The sequence below is a fragment of the Garra rufa genome, unplaced genomic scaffold (genome assembly GCF_049309525.1).
Source record: "Garra rufa unplaced genomic scaffold, GarRuf1.0 hap1_unplaced_002, whole genome shotgun sequence".
Taxonomy (NCBI): domain Eukaryota; kingdom Metazoa; phylum Chordata; class Actinopteri; order Cypriniformes; family Cyprinidae; genus Garra; species Garra rufa.
This window is the reverse complement of record NW_027394277.1, coordinates 12,309,091-12,331,124: the sequence shown is the minus strand read 5'-3', so window position 1 is coordinate 12,331,124 and position 22,034 is coordinate 12,309,091. Positions and strand designations below refer to the sequence as shown.

At 33.3% G+C, this 22,034-nt stretch overlaps 1 protein-coding gene across 4 annotated transcripts in view; it reads left to right on the top strand.

Annotated features, from left to right (window-relative positions):
• The first annotated feature begins 2,045 nt into the window (after window positions 1-2,045).
• Window positions 2,046-22,034, top strand: part of LOC141305430 (protein 4.1-like) — a 91,651-nt gene continuing 71,662 nt past the window's right edge. For all 4 annotated transcript variants that reach the window (XM_073832534.1, XM_073832533.1, XM_073832532.1 and 1 more), the window contains exon 1: window positions 2,046-2,166. The gene's annotated coding sequence lies outside the window, so the exon portion shown is untranslated. The remainder of the gene's footprint in view (window positions 2,167-22,034) is intronic.

Sequence of the window (22,034 nt, the reverse complement as noted above, 5' to 3'; positions counted from 1 at the left end):
CTTCTTTAAAAAAAAGAAAACATTAAAAATCTTACTGATCCCAAATTTTTGCAAGCCACCCAGTCAGCAAATTTCCTCTGGGCCGGATCTGGCCCATACCAACAGCTAAAGTGTGGCCCAGATACATTTTGGTTCCCCGGCCCAAAACTGGTCCACATCTTTTTACCCAGAACCAAGCCAAAACAGTGCCATAACTCAACCTAAAATGAGCCAAAACAGAACAGATGTGGCTGATATATGGATCTTGTATGGTATTCTTATATGGCTGAGTTCTGTAAAGGTATTTAAAATACCAATTACACAGTAAATCTTAAACGCATCTTAAACACAAAATTGATTCACAGACATTTTTAATATAATAAAAATTTTAATAACAGAAGTACAATACAGAACATAAAGTGTAGTGTAAGTGTCAAGTGAGTAAATAAATGTACATTAATGGATACTTTTAGTAAGTCTCACCAGCCTTTCTTTCACAGTCTGTCAGGAAAAGGAGAGAAAAAAAGAACATTAGCATATCATAATTAGTATTAGATATTATTTTAATATTAAAACAAGCCATGACATGAGTGCTAGCTGGAGTAACGCCACTTGCAGTGGTCTGTCACGCAACGTCAAAAGAGCGTTAAAAAGGCATTTATCATTTAAATTTTCTGATATAATAGACATAATTTTAAAGATGAGACTTATCGAAAATAACAACACAAAGCTTATCGTGATTACTGGACAGGAGGTATGTATAGTGAAGTTGTATTCACGTATATGAATTCAGCACATGATCATGGTCAAAACGAAACTGTGTTTGTTCGGTACACATACCTAAGCACTCTTTTTTTTACTGTACGAATAAGCATACAGTTACATCCCCTGTGTCTGGGCAAAGGCTGTTGTAAAGAGGGAGCAGAGCGGGAAATAACGGACATATATTTTCAAATGTTCAGTAATCCACCAATAGGAATACAGGAAGAATGAATGAATGGGCTGACATTTGGACTGCCACGAACCAGCCACACATGACTATAGCAGGTTATGTGTGTTTTTCCAAGTAAAAGCCAAATGTTAACCATAAGTTAACATATTTCAGGATGTGTCGAGCCATATATGGATCTCGTCTGTGTACTGTCATCTGGGCCATATACCTTAATACAAAAAGTCACCCAAATGAAAATTCCCTCCAATTCTAAAGCCATGGCAAAGCATATATGGTACAAGTTTGGCCCATATGTGCTCAGCCATGCCATACCTATAGGCCAAACGTGACAGCTATCAGCCACATTTGGCCCAAACGTTCTTGCTATCTGGGCAGTGTATACAAAAATAATAAAAGGTAAAATAAAGTAAAATAAGAGTAAATAATATATTGAGTAGCACTACTCTTTGCAACATTGATAATAATCAGCATATTAGAATGATTTCTGAAGGATCATTTGACACTGAAGACTGGATTAATGGTGACGAAAATTCAGCTTTGCATCACAGAAATAAATTATATTTTAAAGTCTATTAAAATAGAAAAAATGAAAATTTAAATAGCAAAAATATTTCATTTTTTATGTATTTTTAATCAAATAAATCAAGACTCGATGAGCATTAAATACTTGTTAAAGAAACATACACAATCTTACTGATCCCAAACTTTTCAACAGCAGTGTACATACAACAATAATAAATAAAACATAAAATCTAATAAAATAAAAGTAGCAGATGAAATTATTAAATAAGTCCCCTGAAATGTGTGGCTTTTATTATATTCAGGGGATAAACAGCTGCAAAAACCTTACAGCTGATAAAAAGCTGTTTGTTTTTTCAATCAGGAAACAAAGTAGCATCTGAAACAAAACAGTTACAAAACGAATCCAGTTGATCTCGTTTCTAAGTCTCCTTGGTTACGATGCTGCTACAGCCTTAGCGCCTGGGACCGAAGTTCGGTGATCTCGCGTCTGATTGGCTCATTCCAACCTCCGCTCGCCTCCCATTGGTCGCCTTCCCAAATACGCTTGGCTCATTGCATAGCTAGCCCCCCCCTTTTTACTAGAATCTAAACACCGTTTTAAAAAAGCTTGGATAATTTTGTACATGGCTTTGCTTGTGTGATATCTGTGGGAAAGCGGTTTCTGGACATTTTGTAGTGGATTATTTCTACCCGTTGATGATTTAAAGGGAAAGGTAAGAGGGGAATCTTGCTGCTGGATTATGTATTGTGTGATGCTCGCGAGGACGGGAATCTGTTGACATTTTTTTCACATTCGGCGCCATTTTCAGACATTTCATTCAGGCGCACCTGCTCACCCATTATGATTCTCCATATCAGAGCTTTTTGATCGACAGCTGTCAAAAAAACTACAAAAGCTTTCAAGTTATAGTCGTTTGACTAGCGCTCTGATTTATTGTATTGTGTCGGTGCTCCATTGGCGGGCTGTCTTCATCTCACATAGGTTTGATAGTTAATAACACTCAGTACAGCCAAATGTTTTTGTTTTTATTCGCTTTGATTTAAAATATTATTATTTTGTAGCGAAATGTATCATTTCTGTGCAGTTTTGTTACCATTCGGTCGTGTCGTGGAAATTGTCCCGTGAGGCAGTGAGAGAATAAAGCGCATGTTTACTTCAGGCAGGTGTATTTACTATAAACAATGCTATATTGCTATTTCAGTGTTTATTACTGAAGCTTGTTGTGTACAATACGTTTGTAGCTTGTTTTGATAGGAGTAGAAATTAAAAGACGCTCAGGTTACCTTTGTTCTCCTACTTTTCTTTTTCTGTCTTTCTTTCTTGCTTTCTTGCTGAATAGAAGTACTAATTTCTTTCAAGAAGGAAAGATACAATTTACTGACCCCAAACTTTGAACAGTAGTGTATTATGTTAGAATATATATATATATAAATGCTGTTCTTTTTTCAGGTTTCTTTGATTAATAAATTCTTTAAAAGAACAGCATTTGTTTAAAAGACAAATATTTTCTAACCTAATACACTACTGTTATTTTATTTTATTTTATTTTATTATTTTAACTTTTTTTTGGAAACAGTGCAGATAAGTTAAAATAATAATATAAAATAAAATAAATACCATCAAAACATCAAATTAAAAGGTGCTCTTTGTTCTCCTACTTTTCTTTTTTCTTTCTTTCTTTCTTTCTTTCTTTCTTTCTTGTTTTCTTACTTTCTTGCAGAATAGAAGTACTAATTTCTTTCAAGAAAGAAAGATAACATTTACTGACCCCAAACTTTGAACAGTAGTGTATTATGTTAGAAAATATTTGTCTAAATAATAAATGCTGTTCTTTTTAACATTTTATTCATCAAAGAAACTGAAAAAAGTATCACAGTTTCCAAAAAAGTTTAAATAATAATATAAAATTAAAATAAATATCATTAAATTATTATTATTTTTTCTTTAAAAAGAACAGTATTTATTTAAAAGAAATATTTTCTAACATAATACACTACTGTTTAAAGTTTGGGGTCAGTAAATGTTATCTTTCTTTCTTGAAAGAAATTAGTACTTCTATTTAGCAAGAAAGAAAGAAAGAAAGAAAAGCCTTTTAATTTTATGTATTGATGTTATTTATTTATTTTATTTTATTTTATTACTTTAACTTTTTTGGAAACGGTCATACTTTTTTTTTAGGTTTCTTTGATGAATAAAATTTAAAAAAGTATTACAGTTTCCAAAAAAGTTCAATTAAAATTTGTTCTCCTACCTTTCTTTCTTTCTTTCTTTCTTTCTGAATAGAAGTACTAATTTCTTTAACTTTTTTGGAAACTTATACTTTTTTCAGGTTTCTTTGATTAATAAAATTTTAAAAAGTATCACAGTTTCCAGATAAGTTAAAATAATAATAGAATATACAATTAAATAAAAAATAAACATCATGTTCTCCTACTTTTCTTTTTTCTTTCTTTCTTTCTTTCTTTCTTTCTGAATAGAAGTACTAATTTCTTTCAAGAAAGAAAGATAACATTTACTGACCCCAAACTTTAAACAATAGTTTATTATGTTAGAAAATATTTGTCTTTTAAATTAATGCTGTTCTTTTTAACATTTTATTCATCAAGGAAACCAGTGTTAATCCTTAGTTAACATATAACATATAACATAAAATAAAATACATAACATCAAAACATCAAATTATATGGCACTCTAGTTACCTTTGTTCTCCTACTTTCTTACTTTCTTTCTTTCTTTCTTTCTTTCTTTCTGAATAGAAGTACTAATTTCTTACGAGAAGGAAAGATCAAATTGACTGACCCCAAACTTTGAACAGTAGTGTATTATGTTAGAAAATATTTGTCTTTTAATTAATCTTAAAATGCTGAAAAAAGTATCACAGTTTCCAAAAAACTTAAAATAATAATATAAAATAAAATAAATTATTATTTCTTTTGAATTTTTTCACTGTAAACATGCTTTGTCAGCTAACCTAAACCATTCTTCAAATGGTAACATCCATATCAACTCTTTTTATTCAGTATTAATTAATACAACAGAATAACCCTAGTAAAAAAGTAATATATTTAAAATGCATTTATTTAGTCAATTAACATATTTTTGCATTTTGTGTTTTTTTTTTTTGTTGAATAAAATACTATTTTACCCTATATATTTCGTCATTGAGGATTTCTTTAAAAAAGTTTAAAAATCTTGTCTCGTCTCGTTCTCGTGAACCCAATCTCGTCTCGTGAGATAAGCGTCTCGTCACTCCCCTAATACTTATTTATATACTTAGTAGGACCTTTAGCACTATTTCCGTGCAAATAAAGTGTGTTAAGTACAAAATTAGTTGTTCCAATTTGGCAGACTTTAAATATACCAGTTTAGTATACTAAAAGTACAAATGCAAGGTATGTAATATTTGTTGTTGCACCAACAAAATGTCAGATCTTGCACAGTTTGGTGGTCTACAGTAAAATTAAACATCCTTTTGCATCATCAGTCTCACACAGTCTTGAAGTCAACATATTACGTGCAGTGAGTCCTGGAGACTTTGCATTGCATTTCAAACCCAGAGGCCTTGTTACTCTAATAGCAACCTTCAGTTTATTGTTTCTGTGCTTTGGCTTCAGCCTTCACCCATTCAGAAATGTTATGCAATCAAACCCCATTTATAAATTGAAGTGATGTAAGCCTTCCCATGCATTTGTATAAAAGGCAGAAAAAATGACAGCGATGTGCAATAAAAAGCGCTATTTCCTTTTGATTGAACAGTGTTCTCTCTGATACGATTTTCTGAGCGCAAATGTTCTTTGCATGCTCTTGTTGTTGTTCTGTCATGCAACAAAAGCACTCAAGTGTGTCTGTCATTATATATATAAGTGAGTACAGTTGTGGTTCCCTATGGTCTTTCCGGTATTAATATATTCTTGATAACCCAACAACTTCTGCACATGATGCACTTGTGACCCTGAACCTTAAAACCAGTCTTAAGTCGAACAATTGTCTTTATTTTACGATAAAAATCATTAGAATATTAAGTAAGGATTGTGTTCCATGAAGATATTTTGTAAATTTCCTACTGTAAATATGTCAAGACTTTTGATTAGTGGTACGCATTGCTAAGAACGTCATTTAGACAACTTTAAAGGGGATTTACTCAATATTTAGACTTTTTTCCACCCTCAGATTGCAGATTTTCAAATAGTTGTATCTCAGTCAAATATTGTCCAAACCTAACCATTCATACGTCATTGCAACCCCTTTCAGATGATCTATACATCTTAATTTCAAAAAGTGAACTGGTTTTATGATTGGTTTTGTGGTCCAAAGTCAGTTTTCACATCAGAAGGAAGTTAAACACACAGTCAGGGTTCATCAGGGTTTGTGCGTTTATGCACGCCGTTGTGCTAAAATGAGAAATTCTTAGTAGAATTATGAGTTGGAGAGTTTATGAGCCCACCACACCTGGAGAGGGTTATTGTTTGAGGTCCTGGGTGTTAAAAGTGTAGCAGTTTAATATGGTTATGCTTTGTCCATTGTATCTCCCTGCTTCTCTATGTCTGTTTTATTCCCGCTGTCTCGAGCGACCGCCCGCCCCCATCCGTTTCGTGTCCATGGAGATCAGGTGCACTGTGGAGGCCTGTGCGACCATGTGGTCATTGATTGGTTTGATTGTTCTTGAGTTCATCCTCCTGAGCCCCAGTGTGTGTGTGTGTATGAGTGTGTGTGTTTTTACGGCCCCAGCCACTTACCCTTTGGTGGTCCCAAGAGGAACCTCTCAATTTTGTTAATTTGGACATATTTGGTCTGTCCATCAGTGGTTTGCTGAAAATTGGCATCTTAATTTGGTTTATCGGACCATTCTCTGTCTGGACGCTTGTGTATTAAATCTAAAGGCTCTCAAAAGGTGAAGTGCATAATTTTGACACCATTAGTGGCACCAAATGGAATTACAAAAATAACTTGATTATTACTTTTAAGAAAATGTGAGTTGCTTAGAATGTCATGTGCTTGCTTAAGTTTACATGTGGGTTTTTGTTTTGACCTTTGATCTGACAAAAAAATAAAATAAAATATGTGACCCTGGACCACAAAACCATTCTTAAGCCACACGGGTATATATTTGTAGCAATAGTCAAAAATACATTGCATGGGTCAAAATGATCGATTTTTCTTTTATGCCAAAAATCATTAGGAAATATGTAAATATATTGAAACTTAATTTTTGATTAGTAATGTGCATTGCTAAGAACTTTGGACAACTTTAAAAACAATTTTCTCAATATTTCGATTTTTTTTTGCACCCTCAGATTCCAGATTTTCAAATAGTTATATCTCGGCCAAATATTGTCCTATCCTAACCAACAATGGAAAGCTTATTTATTCAGATGAAAATATTCTAAAAATTATGACTGGTTTTGAGGTCCAGGGTCACATATATTTCATACTTTAAAAATGTATTGTTAAAACATGTTATATTATGAATATATTTTATTTATATAAGTATATTTATAATATTCCCCAAATATATAAATGGAAAGTGCACATTGCATTTGCCTAAGATGTACTTTTAGTTTTTTTGTTTTTTAAGATTGTTCATTTTTTTGTTTTTATTTCCTTGAGATATTTTGTAATTTATTGAATTTTATTTATTTAAATAACAGCAGTTTACATATAATATTTATCATATAATTGAAATATATTTTGGCTAAATTTTTTTTTAGTTTTTTGTCTGATATAAAATACACTATACACCATTAGCTTGTCTTTCAACGTAAGCACAGTCAAAGTCTAATTAAAAAGAGTTAAAAAAGGCAAATTATTGCTTTAGCACAACTGAAACTTTTACATTGCATTTGCCATTTTATGGTTTAAACAAGTAATGTTAAATAAGCAAAAAATAAAATAAAATAAAAATAATAATGAAAGAAATAAAATAAAATAAACAGCAGTTTACATATAATATTTTTTTTTTGTCTGAGATAAAATACACTTAACTATGCACCATTAGCTTGTCTTTCAACGCAAGCACAGTCAAAGTCTAATTAAAAAGAGTTCTAAAAAGGCGAATTATCGCTTTAGCACAACTGAAACTTTTAATGTATACACTCTTAAAAATAAAGGTGCTTCACAATGCTATAGAAGAACCTTTTTTTGTCTAAATGATTCCATAAAGAACCTTTAACATCTGAAGAGCCTTTCTGCTTCACAAAAGGTTCTTTGTGGTGAAAGAAGGTTCTTCATATTATAAAAAGGTAAGAAAGAGATGGTTCTTTTAAGAACCTTTAACTGGATGGTTCTTTGTGAAACCAAAAATGGTTCTTCTATGGCATCGCTTCAAGAACCTTTTGATGCACCTTTATTTTTAAGAGTGTACGTAAACATATTCAGCCTGCTAATAGTTTATGTATAGTATGTATAAAAAGGATTTTAACATCAGTAACTTAACACTTAAGCTTTAAAATGGTCAAAACATAAACCATCTTCTTCCATGTTTTTCATTGGTGTCTACAGCACATGTAAAACGGGTTTACTCAGGCGAGAGTTTTCTGGGTCATTCACAGCTGGCTCCTGTCCTTGAGCCCGGGGTGAGCAGAAACCGGGCGTCTAAAGATGGAGACCAGCATGACAGTGAGAGAAAGAACAACTGACAGCGAGATCCAGATGCTTGTTCTTTCTACATTACACAGAGAGAAAGAGAGAGAGCGTTTGTCTCTAATCCCGCACAGGACCCCGATTAATTTTAAAGCCGCTTTCCAGTCTTAAGCTCACTTTCTGCATCCAGTTACAAAAGCGCACAGCACTTAGGCGTTCTACTACTCTGTTTACTCTGTCTTCCATCATTTACTGTCACCGTAGTCCTAAAGTGCCTCTGTTGCTGTGGCATCAGCGGTAGGTGTGATTGGAGTTAAACACAGAGAAAGAAACAAGTATGAGATGAAGAACCCAGAGAAGGGATTTTCTTTATTGCACGTTCATTGGTTTAAGAGCCAGAAATGTGTGCATAGAAATGCTATTACAATATAAAATAATGGTTTCTATTGTAATATACTTTCAAATTGAATTTATTCCTGTGATGCAAAGCTGAATTTTCATCAGCCATTACTTCAGTCTTAAGTATTTATTTAGAAATTGTGAATTTTTTTTAGGATTCTTTGATGAATAAAAAGCTCAAAAGAACAGCATTTATTCAAAATATAAATATTTTCTAACAATGTAAGTATTTGCTATCACTTTTTATCAATTTAACACACCCTTGGTGAATAAAAGTATTAATTTCTTTCAAAAAACAAAAAAAGAAGAAGAAGAAGAAAAATTTACTGACCCCAAACTTTTGACCGGTAGTGTATATCGTGATATAAAATTACTCAGGGTTTGTGATTTTGTTTATAGCACTCAGTCCTAAAGTGAAAGTGTGAGTTTTTTATCGCTGCAGGCGTGAATGTGTTTGTGTGTGTATAAATGTGTGTACTGACTTTGTCAGCATTTGGGTCATGTACACCTGCTCCTGTGGGCTTCCCGCTTCTTGTTTTTATGCCCAATCAGCAGCTTCTGCTCCTGCCAGCCAATCACAGAACAGCGTTCCAAAGCTGGAGCTGTTATTCCTGCAGAGATTTCCAGCACTCATCATATTCTCTCACTTTCAGTCTCATTTTCTTCTCACCTTCCTTTCTCAAAACTTAAAAAAAAAAAATCATGATTTTAATAGTGAATATACATTTTCTAATTATGCAAAAATATTTAATTATCTAGAAATACTCTTGTTGAGTGCAGTCTATTTAAAATGTTTTTTTTTTTTTAATTCCTGATGGGGAAACCCTTGTTCTGCTGTTTTACTTAAATTAACATTATAAACAACCAGTAATAAATATGTCATAAACTCTATCTTAGCATGCATTTAGAAAATACATGCAGTTATTTGTAGAGAGTATAGTACAATATGTTGTGGTTATAATATGATGTGATTATAATGTACAGTTGAGGTCAGAAGTTTACATACAGCTTGCCGAACCTGCAAAATGTTAATTATTGTACCAAAATTTAAGGAATCATATAAATGCATGCTATTTTTTATTTAGTACTGACCTGAATAAGATATTTCACATAAAAGACGTTTAAAGTTCACAAGAGAAAATAATATAATAAATAATTTATAAAAATGACCCTGTTCAAAAATGTACTTACACTTGATTCTTAATACTGTGTTGTTACCTGAATGATCCACAGCTGTGCTTTTTTTGTTGATCATGAGTCCCTTGTTTGTCCTGAACAGTTCCCACAAATTCTTTGGTTTTTTAGCATTTTTGTGTATTTGAACCCTTTCCAACAATGACTGTATGATTTTGAGATCCATCTTTTCACACCGACGACAACTGAGGGACTCATATGCAACTATTCCAGAAGGTTCAAACGCTCGCTGATGCTTCAGAAGGAAAAACAATGCATAAGAGCCAGGGTTGAAAACTTTTGAACAGAATGGATGTGTGTACATTTTTCTTATTTTGCCGTAGTACCTTATTTTTTCTTACTACCCTTCAGAAGCTATAGAAGATACTTGCATATTTTCCAGAAGACAAAATAAGTTAAATTTACCCCGATCTTTAAATTAAAAAAGCATCTTCTGAAGCATCAGTGAGCATTTGAACCTTCTGTAATAGTTGCAACTGAGTCCCTCAGTTGTCCTCAGTGTGAAAAAATGGATCTCATAAAATCATACAGTCATTGTTGAAAAAGGGTTCAAATACACACAAATGCTGAAAAACCAAATAATTTGTGTGCCCTGAAGGATTTTTCTGAAGAACAGCAACAAACAAACAAACAAAAATACACACAGCTGTGGCTCATTCAGGTAAAAACACAGTGTTAAGAATCAAGTGTATAAAAACTTTTGAACAGGGTCATTTTTATAAATCAACTTTTCTCTTGTGGACTATATGTAAACATCTTTTATGTGAAATATCTTATTCAGGTCAGTACTAAATAAACAATAACATGCATTTTGTATGATCCCTCTTATTTTGGTAAAATAATTAACATTTAGCAGATTCTGCAAGGTGTATGTAAACTTTTGACCTCAACTGTAAAATCTTATTTTTAAGTTTGCAAGGCAAGGTACACTGTCAGAAAAAATGTGCAAAATTTGTACCTTCAGGGGTACAAAGGCTTGTCACTGGGGCAGTACCCTCAAGGGTACACCCGTTGTACCCTTTCACATGGGTACATATCTGTACCCTTGCAGTATGTACCTTACAAAGGCAAATATGTACCTTTGCTGACTAAATTGTACCATTTAGTGCTATGGTACCATAATGTACTTTTAAAAAAGGTACAAATTTGTCTTTTTAAGGGTACTGCCCCAGTGACAAGCCTTTTGTACCTTATGGTGGCAAATCTGTACTACATACAACACATTAAAAAGGCCAGGATGCTGTTTATCACATTTATTAAACATTCAAAACATTACATTCTCACATTTTTCACAGGATGAATGTTTTAAGCTCTATCACAATGTCATAACAGGATGCATATTGCAAAATTTTACTTAAAAAAAAAAAAAAAAAAAAAATTCATACTCAAAACTGTTCTTATAAAGCAAAACATTTTTTCCAACAGTACACATTTCATTAATTGATTATACCCTAACATTTTATCACAAAATAAGCTCTACCTCAATGTGTCTTAAAAGGATGCAAATATTGAGCAATTCTTTTTTCCAAAAACAATTGTTTATACTATTTCTAACTTTTTTTAAACATTTTATAAAATTGCAAATATCAAGAATATTAAGCTTAATATTAAATTTTTCATAATCAATACATCCCATTAAGTAAAAATTTCTACTGCATTCTACATTTTCTAAAAAATGTTTTAAACATTAAGAATCAAAAACAACCCTTTTCCAACAGTACACATTTCATCAATTGTAACTTTATATGCGTAAATTCTTTTTATCACAAACCCATTTTTACCAAACGCAGTACTACATAATACACAGTACTAATTGGAACTTTTTAAACATTCTTGAGGATCACAAACTACTTATTTATCATAAGCAGAGTACACGGCAAGGGCCTGAAAGTCCATCTCTTGCCCTGGTTTTATAACACTTCATTCAAAGTCAACTTTTACTGCGTATGCATGGAACTGTGAATCATACAACACTGGTATTAAAAAAACTTGCCACATTATATATATACACTGTTGACATTTAAAATGTATTGGATTTAAATCACTTTTGAAACACTGAATGTCGAAATCTTCACCCTTGTGTATCAGTATATTTGGCATTTTAACACAGGATATTAATTATTCGGGTGATAGATATTGGAAGGGGCTTGCCACCCACCTCAGTTATCTTTGCTATGGCATGCTGCCAGAAAGTCAGTGAATTCTTCATGTAGGGTGGACAAGCCAAGTTGAAAACAATAGTAAGCACTGAAGGCTGTGCATTGTAGTGATCCTTTCTTCAACTCCTAGTTCCTTGCACAACTCCACACCATCCACTTGAAAAGTTGTACCCTCTTGGAGAAAGCCATTTTCCAGTCAGTTTCTGCCAACTGTAAGGTTGGGTATGGAGTATCAGCATCACACTGAGAAGAAAAGAAAACATCAAAAATCTATCAGTAAAACAATGCAATGTGCTGTTTTAAATGTTTTAAGACAAATGATGTGAAAATTTTGCCATAAACTACCTTGTAACCAATCAAGGTGTAGAGTTACATTCGAGCAATTTTAAGGCATGAAGATTTTTTTTCACACAAAGAAAAAACATTTAAATATCATTTATAAATATCATTTAAAAAAGCTTAATAGATAATCAATAAATAGATAATCACAAAACCACTATGTTTATGTAAATACCTAGATCTTCTGCAAGCATCTTTTCTCTTGCTTCTTGTAGACTTCGTCCAACGGAGCATTTCTTTGAACAAGCTGAAGCACCTTGGGCACAATACTGGTAAAGCCATCCCTGAAGTGCCGGCTTAAACTGCAGGCGATGAATGTCAGCTTCATCACACAACTGAAAATTTACAAAAAGATAAAGTTAATCATTTAAATTAACTAAAAATACTTCAAAACAATCAAATCAGACATTTTAATATTCTTTCATTGCCATTTCCCTTTAGTAATATACAAATATTTCTAAGATTGAATGCACAAATATTTGTTTACCTGAAGATTTAGAAAATTACAATGTTTCTACAAATTTGTTTTAACTGTAAATTATCATTATAGCATACTGTTTATTTAAATCGACATTCAACATTCATTTTAAGCCAATAACTGATTTAGAATCTGTGATATCACTGACCCCTGAGGATGTCAATCTCTCTTATCTTCCCTGGCTCAAATTTGTAATTTTGTTAATATTTTAATTAATTTCAATATTTATTAACATAATGATAAAAGCCAAAATATTAAATGTAATAAATGTATTTTGACTGAGTAAAATCTACTGACTTCAGCAATCTACTACTACTACATTGCTATCGGTGACAGATTAAAAATGGGAGAATCCCTTGTTTTTGCCCGAAGTTTTCAAGCCGGTAACAGAAAAAGAATTAGATACCTTATTAGTCTTTCAAATTTTCTTTCTTATAGCATTAATTCAGCCAAAAAGTTTAGTTTGGTCATTAATTATTCACCTTCATGTCATTCCAAACCAGTAAGACTTCATCTTCGGAACACAATTTAAAATAATTTTGATGAAACTAACTCTAACTCTCCCAACTTTCCTTGTGTGTGCTGACTGGCCACCCTGCTTTTTAAAATATTGGCATCAGGCATTAAAAAAATCAATACGGTTAACCGTTAAACATAGGACAAATATAATACACAAAACTCAGTGTTATACTTACATTTCTGTAGTTGAAGTTTGTTGATATGGTTCTGCTGGCACTGGTACTAGTGTTACTGTTACCACCTCCATCTTGTGTACAAATTTGTTAAATCTACCTTATTTTCTAAAAGGAAAAAAATGCATAGTCTGTGTGAGCTTGAGGTTTTAACAGCAACAATAAAATCTCTTTTTTTCAATGGACATTCATCAGTATAAAAACATTGCTTTAATTTAGAAAAATACAGAATAAGTTAGTACTTATACACTTCCAGAAAAAGGTACAATACTGTCACTGGAACAGTACCCTAAGGTACAAAAGCTAAAAGGTACCAAAATGTACACTTAATGAACTAACAGAGAACTATACTTTTTTTTAACTGAGAGTGTATTATTAAAAGCCAAATTATTTAAATTTGCATTTCACAGACTAGAAACGTATTTCACGAGTTTTGATAAATAATGGTAACTTAAACCAATTTTACTTGCTGTCCTTGGAAGGGCTCGATACCGACGCCTCAATAAGACAAAACAAATAATTAGGACTCTCCTGGATTTACGTTTATAACGTTAGTTAAATAAGTACAAAACAAAACTGATATAAATCAACATGGATAATAATCGTAAGGTATATAATTCCAGAAAGACTAGGAGAGGCGTTAAAATAAAAGGCGTTCGCTCGTGTCCGGAAGGAAACACGGGTAAATTAACGTTAACGTAATGTTAAGATTAGAGTAGTAAGAACATTTTGGTAAACTGAATTTATAAATCTATGGTACACAAACGCGATAGACCAGAGCTGTTTCTATGGCCGTTTCACCGCTGTTTTGTCAGCGTCTCATGCCATCTCTAGGTGGAGTATGAGTTAAGCGAAAAATTATATCTTAATTTCCGGCTAAATGATAAAAAATTATTGTAATAATAACAATAAGCTTAAAATGTAATGGCAATGCGTTGGTTTTGTCAGGTCAGTTTTCGAAGAAAGGTTTTCCTCACGCATCAGATAACGTTAGGCCTGGCTACAGACGCAATGTCAAGTTAACAAAAATCGAAAGGGAACCAACAGATTTTCACAGTACTTAAAATTAAACTTACCTCTTAATTTCTGTGCTTCGTCTTCAGTGACATGTATTCCAGGCAGCTTCTTTCAGTTTTTGAATAAGATCCTCCATGTCTCCGTCGACAGCGTCAGAAATGAATGATGTCCAGAATAACCGTCATGCACAATCTCATTTTCAAAATGCACAGCGCGGGCTACAATCCCATTGGACGACACAAAAAGGCTGGCTTCGAAAATATGTATTTGAACTGAGGCAAAGTAGTACACCATATAATGTTTAATAAACGTTAAATAGTTTTGTATACTACATTGTGCTTTTGCTAATTACTATTAGTATGTGTATTTGTTTAACTCTGCATTAAAAACAAAACTTAAAACAGCTCTTATATCAGTTTAAAATTACAATTAAAAATGCAGACCTGCTTTAATACAAATGCTTTACGTTTAAAAGTTATTATCTTGATGTTCTGCATAAACACTAAAATGTAATTTGCATGTGTACTGTTCAGAACTGGTCAGAAAGATGAAGGCTCTTGAACATATTTGGTTATTTTGTGCATCTCTTCCAAATAACTAACAACTCATGAAAATGATTATCTTGCTATGTTTAATTTTGGGTGACTATTTCATACACTTTGGCTTACTTCTTTGGTCACACAAGTGATTGTACCTTTCTTTGGGGATTAAATGGTACAAACGTGGACCCTCTGGCAGTTGGAAACATATCTGTACCTTTTTTACCCCTAAATGGTACATATGAGTACTCTAAGGTGCAACTATGAACCATCGAGGGTACAACTTCACCATTTGTACCCTAAGTGTCACAAATGGACCCCAACCGTACCCTTTTTTCTGACAGTGTAGTAGCCAGAAATGGTCCAAAAGAGCAAGTGTGAGTTTGGTCAGTTGGCCGGAAGCCATCAGGCCGTCCTTATTATTGAGTCCTGGCACACAGCATCAGCTCGCTGGACTGAGACGTGCGAGTCTGTTCTCTGACTGTATAATATAGTACTCTTATGAAAATGAAAACAACTTCTGCTTTTACACATCTTGTTTTCGAAAGACCGATCTGTGCTTGCACACAAATACCCTAATTAGCTTGATGTTTGTAAATAGATGTGAATATAGTCTAGAAGTCTAATGTAGCTCTGTTTTAATTAATTAGTGATGATGCACTACTGAAAAAACACATGCTGAACTTGATAATTATTAAAACAATGCTTTGTCAATCATTAGCACAGGGCTCGAAAAATTGTGACCGTTTTGGTCGCATATGCTCCCAAAATTAAATCTGCGTGACCTCAAAATGTATTTGGGAGCATATGTGCGAGTGCGAGAAATTGTTGAGGTGCGACTTGGTTTCATTTCTTTACAAAACTTTGGCTAGCCTAACTACTGCACAGACTGCTGTGAGCTGATGCAGTGACAGGTTCACCGTTCTCTCTTTTGATTGTGGACAATTAAAAGGTCTCCACAGTCTGCTTTTGAAGAAATCTGAATATTTTGTGCTACAGCGTACTTTGTCAGATACAATTCTGGCGCCTCCGTCTCATTATACTGTACAACGCGGCATACATTCACATCAAATGATAACTCAGCGGCACTCACGCAGGGGCATAATTTCCACTGGGGACACGCTTTTCAAAATCCCGTTGGTGACCTCCCATTTTCAAATGGTTTTGTTAAAGTAATCTCTTGTATTGTAGAATGCACGCTCCGCGCCGTCGAGAGTTTCGCGCGATCGTTAAAACGAAACCAAAAGTAAAACGCGCACGCGCATTCAAAAGCAACTTTAATACCCCACGTTTAGAGAGAGACTTCCCAATGCACGCAAATTAGGCTACATAAAATATCTAGGCTGTTATTAGTATGTGGGCTATAATAAGTTGTGTAGTGTCTATAGCTCTGTATCATGCTTGAAAAATTCGGTCTCTATTTGCACTTCGAATATTGAAAGAGTAGCCTACTTAGATCATGCCTGCATTTATTGTCTATACACGACGAAAGAAGTGTTGTTTATTTTTTGTTGTTTATACTGTAGATTGTTTAAAAATGCAGTGGTTGCCTCTAATTTAAATGGCTCTACCTATAGTAACCTATAGTAGAAAATAAACATCTTGTTCATGTACTCATACTCATATTTACTCATATAAATATATAAAAAAGGCTTTCAGAATTAGCCCATTTGCTTATAAAACATCTGCAATCAGAATTGGCCATGAAGAATCAAGTTTGGCACATTACTAAAAAGAAATTAGGTGCTCCTAAATTTTTTTTGGTGCTCCTAACTTTTCAAAGTTGGGAGCACCAGTGCTACCAAGTAAAAAGGTAATTTCGAGCCCTGTTAGCATGTGTTCTGCCTTCTTAGAAAAAAAGGTACAAAAGCTGTCACTACACCTTTGTACCTTATTTACCCCTAGAGGGTGCATATTGATATTCCGACTTTTTTTTTTTCAACTTTGAGATATAAATGCACAATTGCGAGTTATAAAGTCCAGAATGAGGAGACAAAAAGTTGTTCAAAAATGATATTCACAGAATCGCGAGTTTATATGTCCCATTCTGACTTTTATTTTTTTTTATTTTTATAAATGCACAATTGTGAGTTATAAAGTCAAAATTGCAGGATATAAACTCTTTGTAGACTTTGTATCTCACAATTCTTTTTTTTCCCCGCAATTGCAGGTTTGTATCTTGCAATGTTAACTTTTTTTGTCAGAAATGTTCGATACTCGCAATAGCGAGTTATAAAGTCCAGTTCTGAGGAGAAAAAGAATGACTGATATGTTGACAGAATTTCGAGTTTACATCTCACAATTCTGACTTTTTTCTCACAATTGCATCGTATGAACTCGCAATTCTGACTTTTTTTCTTAGAACTTTGAGATATAAATGCACAATTGTGAGTTATAAAGTCAGAATTGCGGGATATAAACTCCTTGTAGACTTTGTATCTCACAATTCTGACTTTTTTCTCGCAATTGCAGGTTTGTATCTTGCAATGGTGCCTTTATTCAGAATTGTGCAATATAAACTCGCAATTGCAAGTTATAAGGTCCAGTTCTGAGGAGAATAAAAGACTGATATGTTGACAGCATTGCGAGTTTATATCTCACAATTCTGACTTTTTTCTCACAATTGCATCATAAGAACTCGCAATTCTGACTTTTTTTTCTCACAATTGCATTATATAAACTCACAATTCTGACTTGTTTTTCAGAACTTTGAGATATAAATGCACAATTGCGAGTTATAAAGTCAGAATTGCGGGACATAAACTCACAACTGTGAGAAAAAAAGTCAAAATTGCGAGATATAAACTCTTCGTAGACATTGTATCTCACAATTCTTTTTTTTCCCCTGCAACTGCAGGTTTGTATCTTGCAATGTTGACTTTTTGTTGTCAGAATTGTTCAATATAAACTTGCAATTGCGAGTTATAAAGTCCAGTTCTGAGGAGAAAAAAAAGACTGATATGTTGAGAGAATTTCGAGTTTATATCTCACAATTCTGACTTTTTTTCTCACAATTTCAAGTTTGCGTCTCACAATTCTGACTTTTTTTTCTCACAATTGCATCATATAAACTCACAATTCTGACTTGTTTTTCAGAACTTTGAGATAAATGCACAATTGTGTGTTATAAAGTCAGAATTGCGGGATATAAACTTTTCGTAGACTTTGTATCTCGCAATTCTTTGTTTTTTCCCGCAATTGCAGGTTTGTATCTTGCAATGTTGACTTTTTTTTTTTTTGTCAGAATAGTTCGATATATACTCGCAATTGCGAGTTATAAAGTCCAGTTTTGAGGAGAAAAAAAGACTGATATGTTGCCAGAATTTCGACTTTTTTTCTCACAATTTCGAGTTTACGTCTCACAATTCGGACTTTTTTTTCTCACAATTGCATCATATAAACTCACAATTCTGACTTGTTTTTCAGAACTTTGAGATATAAATGCACAATTGCGAGTTATAAAGTCAGAATTGCGGGATATAAACTCACAACTGTGAGAAAAAAAGTCTCTTCGTAGACTTTGTATCTCACAATTCTTTTTTTTTTTTGCAATTGCAGGTTTGCATCTTGCAATGTTGACTTTTTTGTCAGAATTGTTCGATATAAACTTGCAATTGCGACAAAAAGACTGATATGTTCATAGATTTGCGAGTTTATATCTCACAATTCTGACTTAACTCGCATCCGTGAGTTTATATCTCACAATTTTGAGAGAAAAAACTAATTGTGAGATAAGTCGCAATTAACTTTTTTATTTTTTATTTAGTGGTGAAAACTGGCTTCCATAGATATCATATTAGTATCTAAAATGTACATATTAGTACCTAAATGGTATATTTGGCTGTTTTGAGATGATTGACACTGATTGATGTGCTTACTTGGTTGAGTGAAAGAAATGTGATAGTTATTGAATATGTATATTGAATATATATTAATATATGAATAATATATGTAAAAGATTGAAGAATATTGAGGTACATATTTTGTTTTAGCTATACAGCCTAATGCTTTTCTCTTCCAAAAAAGAGCAGGACTAGATAAGTGTTTGAAGATAAACAGTATTGATGTATCAGTGTAAGCTGATCTTTAGTTCTTGTGGGACTGATGATGATCTGAGTCAATAACAGGAGTGTGTGTTCCTCTATAAAGGGTGTTGGACAGGTCAGAGGCGAAGGGTCTCGCATATGTCCACTTTACACGCTCTCTGAGAGGCCAAAACACCCCACACACACCATCTGTCACCACTGCACCATCTGACACGTGTATGTGTTTGTGTGTGTGTGTGTGTGTGTGTGTAAGATCAGAAAAGAAGGCTTCAGCAGCTATACGCAGATGTGTTGTTATGGACGTGAGTGTTTCCTGCTGCCATCTGAGTGCAGTCGACTGTAATATACTGGAAGTGTTGCAGTGAGATATAATTGGATGAGTGTGTGTGTGTGTGTGTGTGTGTGTCTGCACTTGATGCATAAGAGGATGATGGAGTGTGTGTGTGTGTGTACCTGTGCTTTTAGGTGAACTGTAAAGGGATGATGTTGTGCGTGGGCAGGCCTGTGTTGATGTTGAGGATGATGTTGTGTGTGTGTGTATGTGTGGATAATTTAGAGAGCTGTAATTAGATAAAGTTGCGGGTGTCCAATGGCAATAATGGGATAAAAGTGTGTTTTGGTTCATGGGGAGCTCTGGGAGTGTATTTTGAAAGAGTTAAAAGTGATGTTATTTGCATAAGAGAGCTGTGTGATGTATTGATGGATGGCAGATGCAGCAGGGAGATGGAGAAGTGTGTGTGTGTGTGTGTGTGTGTGTGTGTGTGAGGGGGGGAGGGGAGTGTATAGAGTGGATTAGTGTCAGTGCAGTGGTGTTAGTGTAGCGGCCGGAGGATCTAAACAAAAGCAGAGCTACACTGAGAGAGTTTGTGCAGTGGAGTATTCTTAATAGTCATTACTGTCTTGTTAAATATTTATTTTATTTATTTCCAATGGCAAACTATTTATTTATTTATGCAGAAAACATTTGTATAGAACAGTGGAACTGCAGTGAAGAAACTTTTGTTATTCTGTAATTAAATGTTTATTTAAATATGCTAATTATATGTTAAAAACTTTTAAGTATTTATTTATTTGTTTGTTTATTACATTAATTTCTATCTATCTATCTATCTATCTATCTATCTATCTATCTATCTATCTATCTATCTATCTATCTATCTATCTATCTATCTATCTATCTATCTATCTATCTATCTATCTATCTATCTATCTATCTAATCTATCTATCTATCTATCTATCTATCTATCTATCTATCTATCTATCATTTTATATTTTTTTCCTGATAACAGCGAAAAGAACTTAATGTTCTGTCATTTTTAATTGTACAGATGAGTAATGCATCGTTTAAAACTGTAAAACGTCTACTTTTATTTGTATATACTTGCAATATCAACAAAACATTGTGCTTTTGTAAAATAAAGAAGAAAAACAGTGCACTTTCTATATCTATTTAATTTATAGAGAAAGTGTTTGTAACATGAAGCAGTGGAGTAGCATTCATTATTTTGGTATTAAATATTTATTTTACCATTTTTACCAACTACCATTACACTTCTTTATTTAACTTTTATGGGTTCATTATTGTCTTTATCAGTATTTATTTTATTACTTTTGTCAATATTGATTCTACTACCATTACTAGATTTTTTTTTTTATTTGTAGAGAAAGACTTATACAGTTGAGCAATGGAGTAACATTCATTATTTTGTTAATACACATTTATTTAAATATGGCTAATATTTACTATTTTAACCAGCTTTACCATTACAAGCAGTGTACTTTTAAAAGTAACGCATTACAATATTGAGTTACTCCCGAAAAGGCAATTAATTAGGTTACTTAGTTTCTTTTTATGGTAAGTAATCCGTTACGTTACTTTTGCATTACTTTTTAATTTGGACAGGGCTTGCTTGTTTGTTTTTAATATAAAAAATTCTATTTTTTCCAAATGTAAAAGCCTTTTCACACCAAAAGCCTCAGGCTTAGAGAAAAGTAAATTCATGTCTGTACAGTAGACCGCAGAAGAAAAAATGTCAACTCTTCAGCAATAAAAAAAGAAAACAAATGTTAGATTATCTTGAGTAATTTTTGCTTATTAGTATGGATGAATTGGATCATCGAAGGTCGGCAGCAAAGACATTGGTTAATACAAATTTACATTTCTTACTTGTTTGTTTAAATATATTACTATTTTTTTTAATTGCCATTGCTTGCATTTATTCATTCATAATATATTTAATTTTTTATTTACTTTTAATATAATTTTTTTTTCTGTCACTGGTTATTTATTTGTATGTCTGTTTTGTTTGTTTGTTTTATAATGTTCATTAATGCCATGTTTTTATTTATACATTATTATTTTGTATTATTTGTATGTTATTTGAACTTTGATTGTTTTTTTTCCTGACAGTTTTGTCATTCTTTAGTTGTTCTTTAATTTTTCCTTTTGTGTCTGACTGATGTCCTGATAAACTCAGCGTTGGTGTTGTTTGATGATCAGGCAGGGTTCAGGGCTTGAGCATGTCTAATGCGTCTGTGTCTCAGTTCGGTGTGTTTGTTTCAGTCATTGTTGTCTCAGTAAATCCGTGCCGTCACGCCCTCGGCCCCTCCTTCCTCCACCCCGCTCCATTAATAGCCGCCGTACAAAAGCATCGTAAAACACAAATGCATGTAGACAGGCCTCATATTGGCAGTGAACAGGATATTAGCGGTGTGACAGCGCCTCTAGAAAGGCTGACGTTGATTTGAGTGAGATATTGGACAGCCTGCGGGAAAAAGACACTCGTGTTTGTTTGCTGTAATTGCAGACGAGCCGAATTATGTCACAGGAAGCTTCCAGACATCCACACACCCTTTCTGCTCACCTGTTCCTCCAGGCCAGCAAAATGAGATGGGTTGAATTATAACACTTTTCTACAGACACAGCGTTGAATACAAGACAGTTCTAGGGCGGAAAAAATGGGCTCTGCACCTGCTGCTCTCAAATCAGGAACTGATGCACATACAAAACTAGATCACTCCCATCATTATCAACCAAGTTATTCAAACTTGAAGCACCCAATGTTGTGTTTAGTTAACAGAAACCACATTACTGTTGGAGTCGTATTACAAACTCTAGCCACTTTATTTATTTTGTT